Here is a 17,445-nt window from a genome sequence, read left to right on the forward strand (position 1 = left end):
ATACACAGACCAGTTACTCTGAACAGAAATCACCAACTTCACAGTTCTTCCCTTCCACAGACTTTGGGAGTGGCTCTGAAAAGAGCGTTTCAGTAAATTTCAGTCTTTTCAACTTCAGTCACCACTTACTGGCACCTGACAGTCCCTAGTACAGCGTGAGAGTGTGGGGTTCATTCTGTACCCGTCAGTCTCTGGTACCGTGTGGGAGTGTGGGGTTCATTATGTACCCGTCAGTCTCTGGTACCATGTGGGAGTGTGGGGTTCATTCTGTACCCGTCAGTCTCTGGTACCGTGTGGGAGTGTGGGGTTCATTCTGTACCCGTCAGTCTCTGGTACATTGTGAGATTTGTGGTTAACACTGCATCTTCCAATTTCTCATGTAGTGTAACATTACAAAATTTCTTTCAGATTCATTCTTGCAGTTGAATTTTTTGATTAAATCTACAAACCCCATTTCCAGAAAAGTTGAGATATTTTCCAAAATGCAATAAAAACAAAAATCTGTGATATGTTAACTCACATGAACCTTTATTTAACTGACAAAAGTACAAAGAAAAGATTTTCAATAGTTTTACTGACCAACTTAATTGTATTTTGTAGATATACACAAATTTAGAATTTGACGGCTGCAACACACTCAACAAAAGTTGGGACAGAGTTAAAATAAGATTGAAAAGTGCACAGAATATTCAAGTAACACCGGTTTGGAAGACTCCACATTAAACAGGCTAATTGGAAGCAGATGAGGTATCATGACTGGGTAAAAAAGTAGCGTCCATCAAAGGCTCAGTCTTTGCAAGCAAGGATGGGTCGTGGCTCACCCCTTTGTGCCAAAATTCGTGAGAGAATTGTTAGTCAGTTCAAAAGGAACATTTCTCAATGCAAGATTGCAGAGAATTTAGGTCTTTTAACATCTACAGTACATAATATTGTAAAAGATTCAGAGAATTCAGAGACATCTCAGTGCGTAAAGGGCAAGGTCAGAAACCACTGTTGAATGCGCGTGATCTTCGAGCCCTCAGGCGGCACTGCCTAAGAAACCGTCATGCTACTGTGACAATTACAGCCACCTGGGCTCGGGAGTACTTCAGAAAACCATTGTCACTCAACACAGTCCGTCGCTGCATCCAGAAATGCAACTTAAAACTGTATTACGCAAGGAGGAAGCCATACATCAACTCTATGCGGAAACGCCGGCGAGTTCTCTGGGCCTGAGCTCATCTCAGATGGACCGAAAGACTGTGGAACCGTGTGCTGTGGTCAGATGAGTCCACATTTCGGCTAGTTTTCGGAAAAAAACGGGCGTTGAGTTCTCCGTGCCAAAGATGAAAACGACCATCCAGATTATTATCAGCGAAAGGTGCAAAAGCCAGCATCTGTGATGGTATGGGGGTGCATCAGTGCCTACGGCATGGGTGAGTTGCATGTATGTGAAGGTACCATTGACTCTGAGGCATATATTAGGATTTTAGAGAGACATATGTTGCCATCAGGGCGACGTCTCTTCCCGGGACGTCCATGCTTATTTCAACAGGACAATGCCAGACCACATTCTGCACGGGCTACAACAGCGTGGCTTTGTAGACACAGAGTGTGTGTGCTTGACTGGCCTGCTGCCAGTCCAGATCTATCTCCTATTGAAAATGTATGGCGCATCATGAAGAGGAGAATCAGACAACGGAGACCACGGACTGTTGAGCAGCTGAAGTCTTATATCAAGCAAGAATGGACAAAATTTCCAATTGCAAATCTACTACAATTAGTATCCTCAGTTCCAAAACAATTAAAAATGTTATTAAAAGGAAAGGTGATGTAAACAATGGTAAACATGCCTCTGTCCCAGCTTTTGTTGAGCGTAAATTCTAAATTTGTGTAAATTTACAAAATACAATTAAGTTGGTCAGTAAAATTATTGAAAATCTTTTCTTTGTACTTTTGTCAGTTAAATAAAGGTTCACGTGAATTAACATATCACAGATTTTTGTTTTTATTGCATTTTGGAAAATATCCCAACTTTTCTGGAAATGGGGTTTGTATTTTTCATTTTGATCGATACCACAGGGTCAATGCCACTGGTTACATTGAACTAATATTCAGGTACTTTGCAGCAGAGTAACTGGAGCAACAAGACTGGACCATTCAATCAAACACTATTCTGTGATAAATATGTAACTTTCCTCGAGTCTCAGTGTGGGAGGGTTTGAGTAGTGTATACTCTGTAGTGACATTTGGACTGATGGAATTGAGACTGATTTTGACTGTAGATTTGCACAGTGATCAGTGATGGGAACTCTGTCTGATCAGATTAAAACACACATGGGCTGATCAGATCACTGATGACATGAATATTGGTGCAGTTGTGGGTGGTGAGGAAGGTTGTCAAATGGACAGAACTGGATGTAGATCAGTTGGAATCATGGATGGAGAAATGGGGGATGGAGTTTATTCTGGACAAGTGTGATGAGTTTTACAGGTCCAATGTTGGAGGAAAGTACACAGTAAATGGCAGCAGCCTTAGGAGCACTGAGGGATCTTGATGTATTCATCCATATCATCCTGCAAGTGGTATTGAAAGCAAATGGAGCTGTGCGGTAACCTTGTCTTCATCAGTCATGGTGTTGTGTACAAACCATAGGATGACATGTTACAGCTGGACAAACCCTTGGTTAGGTCACGTTTCGAGCCGTGTGTGCAGTTCTGTTTGCTACATCACAGAAAGGACGTGGGGACTGTGGAAAGGGCGCAGAAGAGATTTCCCAACGTGTTGGATAACACTTGGATTTTTAAAAATTTTATTTATAGATACAGAGCAAAATAAACCCTTCGAGCCACACCGCCCAGCAAACTCTGGCAACCCAATTTAACCCTAATCTATTCACAAGATAGTTTACAATCACGAGTTAACCTTCCCGCTCCATCGTTGGACTGTGGGAAGAAACAGGAGGACCTGAAGAAAACTGACGCAATCCACAGGAAGAACATACAGAGACTCTTTAAAGAAGGTGCAGGGACTGAATTCTGAACTCCGCTGCCCCGAGCTGTAACAGCGTCGTGCAAATCCCTACATGGTCATGTCGGCACAGAGTGCAGTCTCACCTGACACCAGTGTCAGCAGAGGTATCGTGGGCCGAATGGGCTGTTCCTAATCCTGTTTGCAGCTATAAGCAGTATAGAGAACATGACATTTTATTGATGGGGAACTGAATAGAAATGTCAGGAGCTTATGCTTCCCTTATAGAAACATTGAAACATAGAAAACAATACAGGACCTTTGGTGCACAATGCTGTGCCACGCATGTACTTACTTTAGAAATTACCTAGGTTTACACTATCCCTCTAGTTTTCTAAGCTCCATGTACCTATCCAAGAGTCTTTTAAAAGACATTATTGTACCCGCCTCCAACACCGTCGCCGGCAGCCCATTCCACGCACTCACCACTCTCTGCGTAAAAAACATACCCCTGACATCTCCTCTGTACCTACTTCCAAGCAGCTTAAAACTGTGCCCCCTCATGCTAGCTATTTCAGCTCTGGGGAAAAGCCTCTGACTATTCACATGATCAATGCCTCTCATCATCTTATACACCATATATAGGGTGGGGGAGCCCATTTATACATTATTCAAGGAAGAATCTCAATGTATTGGAATCAGTTCAGGAATGTTTACTGGACCAATACTGGCAGTGGCCTGGTTGTCTGACGACGAGAGTCTGGGCTTGTGTTTTCTGTTTGTACTGTCTCCATGTGCTTGTAAGACCATAACATATAGGAGCAGAAGTAGGCCATTCAGCCCATTGAGTCTGCTCTGTCATTGAATCATGGGCTGATCCAATTCTACCAGTCATCCCCACTCCCCTGCCTACTCCTTATACCCTTTTATGCCCTGGTTAATCAAGAACCTATCTACCTCTGCTTTAAATGCACCCAAAGACTTGGCCTCCATAGCCGCTCGTGGCACCAAATTCCACAGCTTTACCACCCTCTGAGTAAAGTAATTTCTCCGCATCTCCGGTCTTAATGGACAATCCGTCAATCCTGAAGTCATGCCTCTTGTCCTGGACCCCCTACCATGGGAAATAAGTTTTCCATATCTAATCTGTTCAGGCCTTTTAGCATTCAGAATGTTTCTATGAGATCCCCCCTCATTCTCCTAAACTCCAGGGAATACAGCCAAAGAGCTGCCAGACGTTCCTCATATGGTAAACCTTTCATTCCTGGAATCATTCTCGTGAATATGTTCTGAACCCTCTCCAATGTCAGTATATTCTTTCTAAAATGAGGAGCTCAGAACTGCGCACAATACTCCAAGTGTGGACTAACGAGTGCCTTATAGAGCATCAACATCACACCCCTGCTCTAATATTCTATACATTAGAAATTGCATTTGCCTTCTTCACCACGGACTCAACCTGGAGGTTAACCTTTAGGGTATCCTGCACAAGGCATCCCAAGTCTCTTTGCATCTCTGCATTTTGAATTCTCTCCCCATCTAAATAATAGTCTGCCCATTTATTTATTCTACCAAAGCGCATGACCATACACTTTACAACATTGTATTTCATTTGCCACTCCTTTGACCATTCCGCTACACTATCTAAGTCTCTCTGTAGGCTTCCTGTTTCCCCAACACTACACGCTTCTCCACCTATATTTGTATCATCGGCCAAGATTAAGGGAGGCAGTTGTGCTGGTCCACAAATCAAGCAGGCCAGCAATAACAGGCAATTCAAAGAACTATTGGGACCAGAGAAAATGCATGGAAGGCATTCAAGGAAGTTGTTGAAAATGTTCAATATTTTCCCAGGGACCAGGGAAATATTGACCAGCTGTGGTTCACTGTAACTGTTGTACTGGAAATGTGTGTCTGGGTCCTGGGCTCAGTGTGGGACTGAATGTTTCTGCTGTCTGAGACTGTGGAACGAATGAGCTGTCAGTGCCTCTGTGCTCAGTAACACACCTTGTGTGTGAGAGATGGAGCCACTGCTCTGTTCATGGAGCCTTGGCAAGAGGGAACATTGGCATACATTGAAGTCTTTCCTGCAGGTAGGAGAAGGAACGCGAAAGAGGTAAAAGGCAGACACGGTGTGAAGCGACTGGTGCAGCCAGTGCCAGTGTGTGAGGCCACTCACAGGCTGCAGCTCTCAGCTTCTTCTGAGCAGCAGATGGAGGCGGCTCCAAACCAAGGAAGAGACAGACAAACCCCTCTACTTCCCGGTACGGATCCGGGAGTGGAACAGAGGGATGGACACAACATTCATTTCCCATGGGATTCACCACTCGGAACACTCACTGTCCAGCAACAACAGGCATTGGGAAATGGGCTAATGGGAAACTGTCTTCCCATGGTCAGGGGAGAGGAAGCAGCAATTAATAGTCACCAGCAACTTCTTCCCACTCCGCCACACTCGCCGTGGCCCAATCCCAGCGCAGGAATTAATTCTCACTCCACATTCAAGCTACAGGACCTAGACCTCTGCAACTGGATCCATGACTTCCTAACCGGAATACCACAATCTGTGTGGACTGGAATAACATTTCCACCTCAATGACAATTAACACTGATACTCCACAGGGCTGTGTGCTTATCTCACTGCTCCACTGTCTCTACACCCACAACTGTGTGGCTAGGCATAGCTCAAACAGCATTTATAAATTTGCTGATGATACAACCACTGTTGCAGAATTTCAGATGGTGACAATAGATCCTAAATTAGGGTGAACTACCAGTTAGTGGAGTGTTGTGGCAGCAACAATCTTGCACTCAACGTCAGCAAGATCAAAACGCTGATTGTGGACTTCAGGAAAGGTGAGATGAAGGAACACAAACCAATCCTCATCAAGGGATCAGAAGTGGAGAGAGTGGACAATTGCAAGTTCCTGGGTGTCAGCAACTCTGAGGATCTAACCTGGATGCAACATATGATGCAGTTATGAAGAAGGCAAGACAGCGGCTATATTTCATTAGGAGTTGGAGGAGATTTGGTTTGTCAACTAAAACACTAAATAAACTTCTACAAACGTAGAGTGGAGATCATTCTGACTGCTGCATCTCCATCTGGTATGGGGGGGGTGGGCTTCTGAACGAGATCAAAATAAATAGCAAAAACTTGTAAAACTAGTCAACTCTACCATGGGTCCAGGCTCGGTAGTACACAACGTCTTCAAGGAGCGGTGCCTCAGGAAGGCACTGATCATCATTGAGGGTCGCCACCACCCAGGACGTGCCCTTTTCACACTGTTACCATCGGGAAGGAGGGAGAGAATGCTGAAGGCACACAGTCGCTGATTCAGGAACAGCTTCTTCCCCCCTGACACCCAAATTCTGAATTCTCAATGGGCATTGAACCCAAGAGCACTACCTAACTACTTTTTCTTTTAATTTATGTTTGAATTCATGTTTAACTACGTACTTTAACTTAAATATTTAATACTTAATGTAACTCAGTTTTTTCTCTATATTTATTTATTATGGATATCATTGTACCACTGCTGTAAAGTTAACAAATGTCACGATGTATGCCAGTGATATTAAATCTGATTCTGATTAAGTTGCTAATTGACTCTGCCTCGTTCTCTCCGGCAACAACCTCCATTGCCCTCACTCCAGAATCGATACCATTCCCTCAGCAACACACAGACAGTTCTGCAGGAACTCAGCAGGCCAGGCAGCATTAATGTAAAAGAGTACATCTTTGGCATCTTAGGCCAAGATCCTATGTTTATGAGTAAAAATAAAACACATATACTGATTTAGAATAGTCCAAACACCATTCTCCCATTGTTGATAACACTGTTTGTCCAAGACCTTCCCACACAGGAACTATTACAACCCCTTTTCCACAGAGCCCCATCATCAGCATAGAAAGCCAAACTGAACTCAGGCCCAAGATGATTAAAAACATAATTAACTATTAGATTAAACAATATTAAACTGATAACACTATCCTGGGGAGGGAGGCACGTTTTCTTCCGCAAACTCTGATGACCCACCCTCACTGAAAATGACCCCCAAAACAAAAAAAGTGATACCCATTTGCAAAACCAACACCAACACCAAGCTTAATGAGTTTAATAAAAAGCCTCTCCCTCCATCGCATATCATAAAACTATTTTAATGTCCAAAAGCACTGCAACTACCAATTCTTTCAGTGTAAAAGGATTTCCAGATATCATTCCCAGTAGTACAACAATGTCATAGATCTCCCTTTGCGAAATCCACATTGGTAGTGACGAAGTAATTCTCTCTTATCCAAAACAATCATCAGCCTAATTACTATCATTTTTACCATTATTTTACACAGTGAGGAAGTGAGACAACAGGCCTGTAGAAACCGGACAGCATCGGATCCCGCCCAGGTTTTACAACAGGCTTCACCACAGACCTTTTCCAGTCTCCTGGGAACATTCTTTGCTTCCAGACCTTCTTGTAATACTCAAGCAACTTCTTTTAGACTGCCTCAGGCAGATACTGGAGTACAGTATATGATAGTTTCCCATATCCTGTCCTGGGCTGTAGTACATGCCTTACTGGTGGCAAATTTCAATTCAGCCAATGTAAAGTCATCTTCCATGGCAATCTCAAATGCCTCTTGTTTCTCACAAATCTTCCCACTGTCGACCAAGAGGCTCTCTCTTCTCTTAAAACACTCTTCTGCTATATTGTCTAGACTATTTGTCTTTGCAAACGTGTTTCTCAAACACTTAGCCTTTTCCTTGTCCTTTGCATCAAATTTCCGTTCTCCACTAATACTGGAATCTAGTTATAACCTCTGACAGCATTCATTTTTCCTCAGCATTCTCCACAACACTGTCAGAGGATCATGGGACGGGAGGCCTCGGGAGAAAGAAAGGGGAGGGGGGAATCCCAGAGGATAGGCAAGGAGCATAGTGAGAGGGACAGAGGGAGAAAAAGAGAGAGAAAGATATATATATATATAATAAATAAATAATGGATGGGGTGGTCCCATGATCCTCTCATATCCCTTTTGCCAATCAACTGTCCAGCTCTTGGCTTCATCCCTCCCCCTCCTGTCTTCTCCTATAATTTTCCGTCTCCCCCTCTCACTCCCACTTTCAAATCTCTTACTAGCTCTTCCTTCAGTTAGTCCTGACGAAGGGTCTCGGCCCGAAACGTCGACTGTACCTCTTCCTATAGATGCTGCCTGGCCTGCTGCGTTCACCAGCAACTTTGATGTGTGTTGTATAACTCCGGTCTGTTGGGGATGACGACTTTCATTTACCGGAATAGGACCTGCAGCAGAGTGAGGAATGATCCGACAGACAGCAGCTGGGGGACTGGTCGAATCACATGGAACTATGGGAGACGCCTCACTACTCGGATGCTTTCCTACGTCATTGAGTGATGGTGGTATAGTGGTGAGCATAGCTGCCTTCCAAGCAGTTGGCTCGGGTTCGATTCCCGGCCATCGCAGGTTGTACAGTTTTAGACTACATAACATATGAACCTCTGACATAGACGCGATCTACGCAGAACTCCATGGGCCAAGTAATCGACTCACGCTAATTCACGCTGTGAGTGTAAATTGATTCATTAATTATCATTCACTGGTCGTGGATCAGGGTTGGAATTAATTTCTCTCGAGAGTTTCTCGTTAAATCCTGTTCTGACGCTATTCCAGATTCTACAAGAATGGACACTTCACAGGAAGGATCGGCAGGATTTGTAGTGTTGCCTGATTAAAGTGTTTGATCTTGTTTGCCTTCATTGGAATATCAGAGACTGAGAGGAAACTTGACCGAATTATCAGAATCAGAATCCTTTACTATCGCCAAGTATGAGGACACATGCAGGGAATTTGATGCCCGTTTCCCTGAGCTCTCGCTGTACAGAATCAAAAAGCAAACAAAACAATATTGCAAATAATCTTGAACTATATACAATGAGGTGCTGTATACCAGTGTATGTACAGGTGGACTTGGTTTATAATAGACTAAAATTCAAGTGGTCATAAGACTGATGGCATACGGAAAGAAACTGTTCCTGTACCTAGGTGTCCTGGCATACAGTGATCTAAAGCGCCTACCAGAAGGAAGGAGTTGGAACAGGGTGTGGTGCGTCTACAGTGATGCTGCTTGCTCGCTTCCTGACACTATGAGAGACATAGATTGGGCAGATAGTCAGAATTGGTTTCCCAGGGTAGGGATTTGAAATTACAGCGGGAATGAATTTAAGGTAGGAGAGAGTTTAAAGATGTGCGGGTCACGTTTTTACACAGAGTGGGGTGGGTGCTTGGAACGGGCTGCCAGGTTCAGAGACGGAAGATATACGATGTTTTTAGATAGGCACATGAATATGTTAGTGTGGAACGACATCGATAGAGGCACAAAGAGAAAATCTACAGATGATGGAAATCCAAGCAACACAGAAAATGTTGGAGAAACTCAGCAGGCCAGGCAGCATCTGTGGGAAAAAATACAGTCGACGTTTTGGGCCGAGTCCCTTCATCCGTACTGGAGGGAAAAAACAACGAGGAATCGGAGTTAGACGGTGAGGGGAGGAAGAAACACGAGGTGATAGGTGAAACCGGTAGGGGTGGGGAGGTGGCTGGTAAATTAAAGACCTGAAACTTTGATTGGTGAAAGAGATACTGGGCCGGAGAACAGGGAAGGAGAGGAGGCTATAGAAGAAAGAGAAGGGGGGTGGCGGAACACCAGAGGCAGGTGATGGGCAGGTAACAGATAAGGTCAGAGAGGGAAAAGAGAATGGGGCTTCGTGAAGGAGGGGGCATTACCGGAAGTTTGAGAAATCGATGTTCATGCCATCAGATTGGAAGCTACCCAGATGGAATATAATGTTTTGCTCTTCCACCCTGAGCGTGGCTTCATCGCGACACTATTGGAGGCCATGGGCTGCCATGTCGGAATTGGAATGGGAGGTGGAAGTAAAATGGGTAGCCACTGGGAGATCTCCCTTGTCCTGGTGGACGGAGTGTAGGTGCTCGGTGAATTGGTCTCCCAATCTGTGCCACGTCTCACCGATATACAGGAGGCCACACCGGGAGCACTGGATACAGTAGATGACCCTAAAAGACTCACAGTTGAAGTGTCGCCTTACCTGGAAGGATTGCTTGGGGCCCTGAATGGTAGTGAGGGCGGAGGTGTAGGGACAGGTGTAACACTTGTTTCATTTGCAAGGATAAGTGCCAGGAGAGAGATCAGTGGGAGGGACGGACGCACATGGGATTCACATGGCATCCCTGTAGAGAGCATAAAGTAGAGGGGGTAGGGAAAGATGTGTTTGGTGGTGGGATCCCGCCGGAGATGGCGGAAATTATAGAGAATTGTGTGCTGGAGGCGGAGGCGGAGGCGGAGGGAAGGTAGGTGAGGACAAGACAAACCCTCTCCCTGGGGGAGGGAGCAAGGATGCGGTGGGCAGACGTGAGCAAAATGGAAGAGATTCTGTTGAGAGCAGCTTTCATGGTGGTGGAAGGGAAGCCCCTTTCTTTGAAAAAAAAACCCGATATCTCCTTTGCTCTTGAATGAAACGCTGTATCCTGGGGGCAGATGCGGCGGAGACGGAGGAATTGAGAGAAGGGGCTGGTATTTTTACATGTAACGGGGTGGGAAGCGGTATAGTCCAGGTAGCTGTGAGAGTCTGTGTGGTTGTAATAGACATCAGTAGACAAGCTGTCTTCAGAGATAGAGACAGAGAGATGAAGAAAACGGAGGGAGCTGTCGGATATGGGACAGGTGTTTTGGGCAGGGTGGAAGTTGCAGGCAAAGCTGGTGAAGTGGACGAGTTCCACATGGGTGCAGAAAGAGGTAGCAATGCCGTCATTTATATAGTGTAGGGAAAGTTAGGGAGCGACACCAGTGTAGGCTTGGAACACAGACTGTCCCACGTAGCCGACGAAGAGGCAGGCACAGCTGGGACCCAGGCCGGTGTCCATGGCTCACCTTGTGTTTAAAGGAAGCGGGAGGACAAGTTCTGCCAGACGGAGGTGAATGGTGGCGGAGGGGAGCTGGTTGGGTTTGGTTTCTCGATGGAAGCGGAGAGATTTGAGACCTTCCTGGTGCGGGGGGAGGGGGAGGTGGGTGGTTTGCTGGACGTGTATAGGGATTGGACATCCATAGTGAAAATACAACGATCGGGAACCTATGTGGTATGAAACTGAATGATCCAAAATTTAATCAGGACCACGACATTAGATCCGGCAAGTCCGTTAGTTCTGGGATGTCGGTCAAAGAAACACACACTTATGGTCAAAGAGAATGGTCAAGGAGTATGTAACTTACACACTCCTGACAAAAATATACCATGCGCCCCAGGTACTGTACTCTCTCTTTTCCCTTCCTCTATCCGGCTGAAGGTACAAGACAGCACGTACTACAGGCTTGTGGATAGCTTCAACTCCGCCGTTATGTCTACTGGATGGTGCCCGAGTCGATAAGATGGAGTCTTGACCTCACAATCTACCCGTGATGATGCGGCACCTGATTGTTTACCCGCACTGTGCTGTCTCTGTCGCAGTTACATTTCATTCTGCATTCTGTTATTGCTTAACGTTCTTCTCTCTCAATACGCTGTGCAATGATTTGATCTCCAGGGGTAGTGTGAAAGAGAAGCTTTTAAAAAAACATTTTAATTCCCACTGAAGTTAACGCTGCAGTCGCAGGGTCTCCGCACAGCACAGCGTTACCCAGCTGGCAATATAACGCTCTGCAAAAACTACTGGATCACCAGCGTCCCTGGGTGGGCTCGAACCACCAACTTTATGGTTAACAGCCGAACGCGCTGACCGATTGCGCCACAGAAACGAGGTGGAAAAGGAGACTATGAATGGTCTATTCCGGGGTTGGAAGATGGTGACTGACAATCGATGCTGTGAGCCGGCTTTTCACATATCACAATCACAACATTGGAATTAAACTTGAACTTCCACCAACGGCAGCTGACACCGCGGCTTTCCCGGAATCCTAAAGGCTGAAATAAAAGGATAGTTAACGTCTTCTATCGCCAGATGACTGGATACACCATTTCAGTGAGAGTCTGTAATTTCTCTTGTTCCTGAATTCACAGCTCCGTTAGACACTCTGAGCTGATGCATTAAAAACGGCCTCGATTCAAACAGAGCATCAATCTCCAGCGATACGGTCAAACACTTCACTAATTGTCTTAGTGACGGCACTTGAACAAAGACTTTAAATAAACACCATTGTCTCTGATGTAAACATTGGACGATTGCAGACCAACACATCAGAATTCTTGGGCATTACTTCAGCAGAGTCTTTGGTGGTAATGAGGCCGGCAGATTTAATGTTAAACTCTAGATTTGTCACGGAAGAGCTACTTTTACAGATTTCATTATTTGATCATTATTGCGCTACAAATGGAGACCAGCGACACTGAACGACCCATATCTCGTGTCCCTGCAGTTTCCCATGTTGAACTGTCCTTCAGTCCTGCAACTCCCTCCTGGTCACACGCACAAACAGTCTGGAAACACAGATACAAAGAAAAATACAACAGAGAAATCAAGGTCGGGATAGAAACCATTAAATAACGACGTTCTTGATGTACAAACACAAGTAAATATGCAGATGCTGCAAATACAAGGCAATACCCAGACAGTCTGCTGAGTTCTTCCAGCATTTTGTCTGTGATATTGCTGATATAACAGATTTTATGAGCATTTCAACTCTGACAAAGGTCAAAGGGAATTGTGTTGAGCCGGAGGGCGGTGAATCTGTGGAATTCTTTGCTGTCGACGGCGATGGAGCCCGAGTCACTTGGTATGTTTAACGCGGAGGGTGGTTACTTGCTCAGTAAGGAAGTCAAAGACTGGGGAGAGAAGGCGTGAGAATGGAGTTCATGAGGATAATTACTCAGCCAAGATGGAATGGGGCAGACTGACTCTGCTCCCTTCTCTTACGGTCTTCTGACCGTATCCCATCAGCGCCTGGGTTCAAGTGTACAGAGTTGTTCGCACTTCTGTTGTTTATGTTTTCTCAACGTAGTATTTATTGTTCTGTGTTTAGCAGTCTGCATTTCATGGGTGGTGTAGAAAACTGCAAAAAATACAGCGTGATATAATCACTTGCAGGTTGACTGTGTGGTTTAGGAAGGCATACGATGTATTTACCTTCATCAACCGTGGGACTGAGTTCAGGAACGGACAGGTAATGTTACAGCCATATAGGACCCTGATCAGACCCCAGTTGGAGTACTGTGCTCAATTCTGGTCACCTCACTCCAGGAAGGATTGGAAACCATAGAAAGGGTGCAGAGGAGATTTACAAGGATGTTGCCTGGATTGCGAGCGTGCTTTATGAGAATAGGTTGAGTGAACTCGGCCTTTTGTCGTTGGAGCGACGGGGGATGAGAGGTGACCTGATGGAGTTGTATAAGATGATGAGAGGCATTGATCCTGTGGATAGTCAAAGGCTTTTTCCCAGGGCTGAAAAGGCTCACGCGAGAGGGCACTGTTTTAAGGTGCTTGGAAGTAGGTACAGATGGGAAGTCAGGAGTAAGTTTTTTTATGCAGAGAGTGGTGAGTGCGTGGAACTGGCTGCCGGCGACGGTGGTGGAGGCGGATGCAATAGGGTATTTTAATAGACTCTCGGATAAGTACATGGAGCTTAGAAATATAAAAGGCTATGTGTCCCCCGAGGTAATGTCAAAAGTAAGTCCATGCTCGGCACAGCATTATGGGCCGAATGACCTGTATTGTGCTGCAGGCTTTCTATGTTTCAATGTTTCTATATATAGAAAGTTAACACAAATGTCAGAGCGGGCATCGGAAGCTGGAAATGGGAGGTATTAATAGGGGACGCCGAAAAGGCGGACGAACTTAATCAGTATTTTGCGTCCGTCTTTTATGATGAGGATACCAGCAATATGTCAGAAAGTCGAGAAGGTCAGGGGAAGTAAGTGAGTGTAGTTGCTATTACTAAGGAGAAGGTGTTTGGAAGCTGCAAGGCCGCAAGGGAGATGTCCCCTGACCAGATGGACTGCACCGCGGGTTTCTGAAAGGAGCTGACGAGATTATTGAATCGTTAATAGTGATCTTTCAGGAATCACGGGCTTCTGGAGTGGTTCAGAGAACTGGAAAATTGTAAATGTCATTTTACTCTTCTCGACGGGAGGGAAGCAAAACACAGAACACTACAGACCGGTTAGCAGGGCTGTTCTAGTTGGGAAAATGCTGGAGTCCATGAGGTTTCTGGGTGCGTGGAGACACCTGTTAAAATAGGCCGGTCAACATGGTTTCTTTCAGGAGAAATCTTAGCTGACAAATCTGTTGGAATTCTTTGGGGAAATAACAGGCAAGATGGACAAAGGAGCGTCAGTGGATGTTGTTTACTTGGATTTTCAGAGGCATTTGTCAGGAGCCGCAGATAAAGCTGCTAAACAATATTAGAGCCCATAGCATTACAGGAAAGATAAGAGCATGGACAATATATTTGTAACTGGTGCGAGGCAAAGGCTGGGAATAAATATGGACTTCTCAGTTGTTTGTCGGTAACTAGTGGTGTTCTGGAGGGGTCTCTGCCTTGTATGATACATCTCGATGCTCTAGATGAGGAAATTGATTGCCTTGCATGTGACAGAAAATTAGGTGGAGGGGCTGGTAGTGTTGATGTCGCAGGAAAGTTTTAGAAGGACTTAGTCAGATTTGGAGAATGGACAGATAAGTGGCAGATGGAATACAGAGTATGGTAGTGTATGGTCATACACTTTGGTAGAAGATATAAAAGTGTGGACAATTTTCCATATGAGGAGCGATTTCGGAAATCGGAGATGTAAATGGACTGGGGAGTTCTCGTGCAGGATTCTCTAAAGGTTAAGTTGCAGGTTGAGTCGTTGGTAAGAAAGGCAAATGCGGTTTTAGTATTCATTCCGTGAGGACGAGTATTTAAAAGCAAGGATATAACGAAGATGTAAGACTTTGATCAGATTCATTTGGAGTATTGTAGAAAATTTGGGCCCCATTTCTGATAAAGGATGCGCTGGCGTTGTGTGGGCACAGAGGAGTTTCACGAGAATGATCTCGGAATGAAACGGCTAAAATACGAGAAGCGTTTGGTGGCTCTGAGCCTCTGCTCGTTGGATGGAATTTAGAAGAATGAGGGAGGATCTCATTGAAACCTATCGAATATTGAAAAGCCAATGAAGAGTGGATGTGGAGAGTATGTCAGCCCAGCTTCGATGACCCTGACGTTGATGTTGAGCCGAATCGCCCTGGAACATAGTCATGAGTTCTTTTGAAAAAATGTCCTCCTGCCTCCCAGGCTGAGTGTCGCAGCTGTCATGGCCGAGGGATGAGGGCCGTAGACCAGAAGTTCATTAAAGTTTCAGCGGGCATGTTCCACTGCGGAGGGAATAACCCGTATCCACTTAATTTCAAATTATTTTATTCCATCTCCCAAAGAGTTAATTTTGTCGCCGTCTCCTGATAAAACTATACAATAAAGAAAAGAAAGCTATTTATTTTATAGCGCTGTAAAGCTCTTGTTATGAATTCAGGGCGTTCATTGGAAAATCCATGGATTGAGTGACTCTGGTCACTCTAAACATGCGGATGATCATCTGCCGCCAACATGGACTGAACTGCTTTCCTGTTGAGCCGTACATCTTCAGAATTGGTCCCGACTCCTGATCTTGTGGCTCAGTGAGTTTGCAAAGGAATGGGATTATACCAGAGAGTATCTGTTCTTCTGACCGGACAAACCTTATGACCCTCTGCCCCATCCCCTCGGTCGTTAAAGATATCTTTCCTCAGGCAGGCAGGAGAGCGGGGTTGTTTGGGTCTACCTTCCTCAGGCGGCGATAGGGGCCACAGGAGGAAATAGTCTACTTTGTGTCAATTCAGCTGCAGCTCAGCCCCTGTCCATTGATATTTATGCCGAAGGACAGCCCGGAGACAAAGAGAGAGAACGCGGAAGAGACACGGTGGAAGATGAACAGAATGTGTGACAGCAGGGCCACTGAAACTGGGTTCAGTAAATAATGTGCAACACATCCATTGCTGACATGTCGGGAACGAGGTCTCCGAATGTGTCGGAGCACAGACAGCACAGAGATAATATCAGGATGGGGCAGGAGATAGCAAATACGAGAAGAAAAGCAGAGAGATAAATAAATCAACAAAGAACAGTTAATAAAGGAAACATTTATAAAGGAAGCCCTCTATTGGAGTTAGATAACTAGAGGACAATGGGTAAGCCTAGGTAATTTCTAAGGCAAGGACATGTTCAGCACAGCGTTGTGGGCCGAAGGGCCTGTATTGTGCTGTAGGTTTTCCATGTTTCTATGAAACGATGTGACGTCAGCAAAGAATCGACAAATAAAAATGAAGAGAAGAATGAGCGACGTCCACAACGGAGCAGCGCGTCACCACGTTCAGACAACAGCAGAGAGGCGCAGCGGCAGCGTGCTGGGCCCATGGGCGTCCATTCGGCCGGTAGATTGACGATTGTTTCCATGGAGAGCTCTGGAGGTGTCGGAGCTCCTATCAAATTAACCCGGGTTTATCAGCATAGTAGAAAACTGTCCTGACGTGTGTAAACTTAGAGAGCATCACATGGAGTACTTCATGCCGATGTTTTTGGAAACTGGAACCCATGCCCGACTGGCTGGTGAGGCAGGTACACTCACAACATTAGAGAATTGTCTGGGCGACCACCTGAATCATCAAGACACTGAAGGCAACAGCTAGTAAGCGAGCTCTTTTCTGGTGTGATCGGTAGTTGATTGTCAGCGTGACATTGTGGGCCGAAAGGCCTGTTTTCGGGCCGCATGATTCAGTGAATCTATATTACATCTGTGAATCACAATAAAGGGTTTTATTTACTCTGGTAAAGGGAGAGGGGGATGAGAGAGATCCCACTGTGTATAAATAGAGTGGATGGTGAGTAGACTGACGGTACTCAGTGTGAACACATCATATACATGATTTGATGTGTCCTCGTTGACTGTGGGAATCTGGGTTAGAGTAAGAGCAGGAAGCTGCACTGATCGGTTCACGGGGGAAAATGCGAGGGACAGCACTTCAATCCTTGATCCACTGGCCAGCCCAGGGTGAATAATAATTTTACACTCACTCGTCGATTTAAATGACTTCTGGAATTCGTATGCGAGTTGTCAGGGTTGGACCACTCGGACGCTAGAAGTGTATGACTGTGGTCCTGACGAAGGGTCTCGGCCTGAAACGTCGACTGCACCTCTTCCTAGAGATACTGCCTGGCCTGCTGCGTTCACCAGCAACTTTTATGTGTGTTGCTTGAATTTCCAGCATCTGCAGAATTCCTGTTGTTGTTGACTGTGGTTCGAGCTGTTTTCTGAATTGTGGTCACTGTGATTCCTCACTCTGGTGCAGTTCCTGTTATGTCCGGTTGAGGTCGCCATCCTCCGTCAGACCGGAGATACACAACACCCAGTGTTTCAATGAAGTGGGAGTGGTCGCTTCAGAATTGGATTAGCTA

At 45.4% G+C, this 17,445-nt stretch overlaps 1 protein-coding gene and 1 non-coding gene across 3 annotated transcripts in view; both read left to right on the forward strand.

The window, feature by feature from the left end:
* The window catches only part of LOC140189264 (histone H2B-like), a 621,074-nt gene that overhangs the window by 154,976 nt on the left and 448,653 nt on the right, over positions 1-17,445 (forward strand). The gene's annotated exons all lie outside the window — the stretch shown is intronic.
* On the forward strand, positions 8,360-8,431 carry trnag-ucc (transfer RNA glycine (anticodon UCC)). Its single transcript has one exon. It is a non-coding gene; the product is annotated as a tRNA-Gly (tRNA).

The sequence above is a fragment of the Mobula birostris genome, chromosome 28 (genome assembly GCF_030028105.1).
Source record: "Mobula birostris isolate sMobBir1 chromosome 28, sMobBir1.hap1, whole genome shotgun sequence".
NCBI lineage: Eukaryota > Metazoa > Chordata > Chondrichthyes > Myliobatiformes > Myliobatidae > Mobula > Mobula birostris.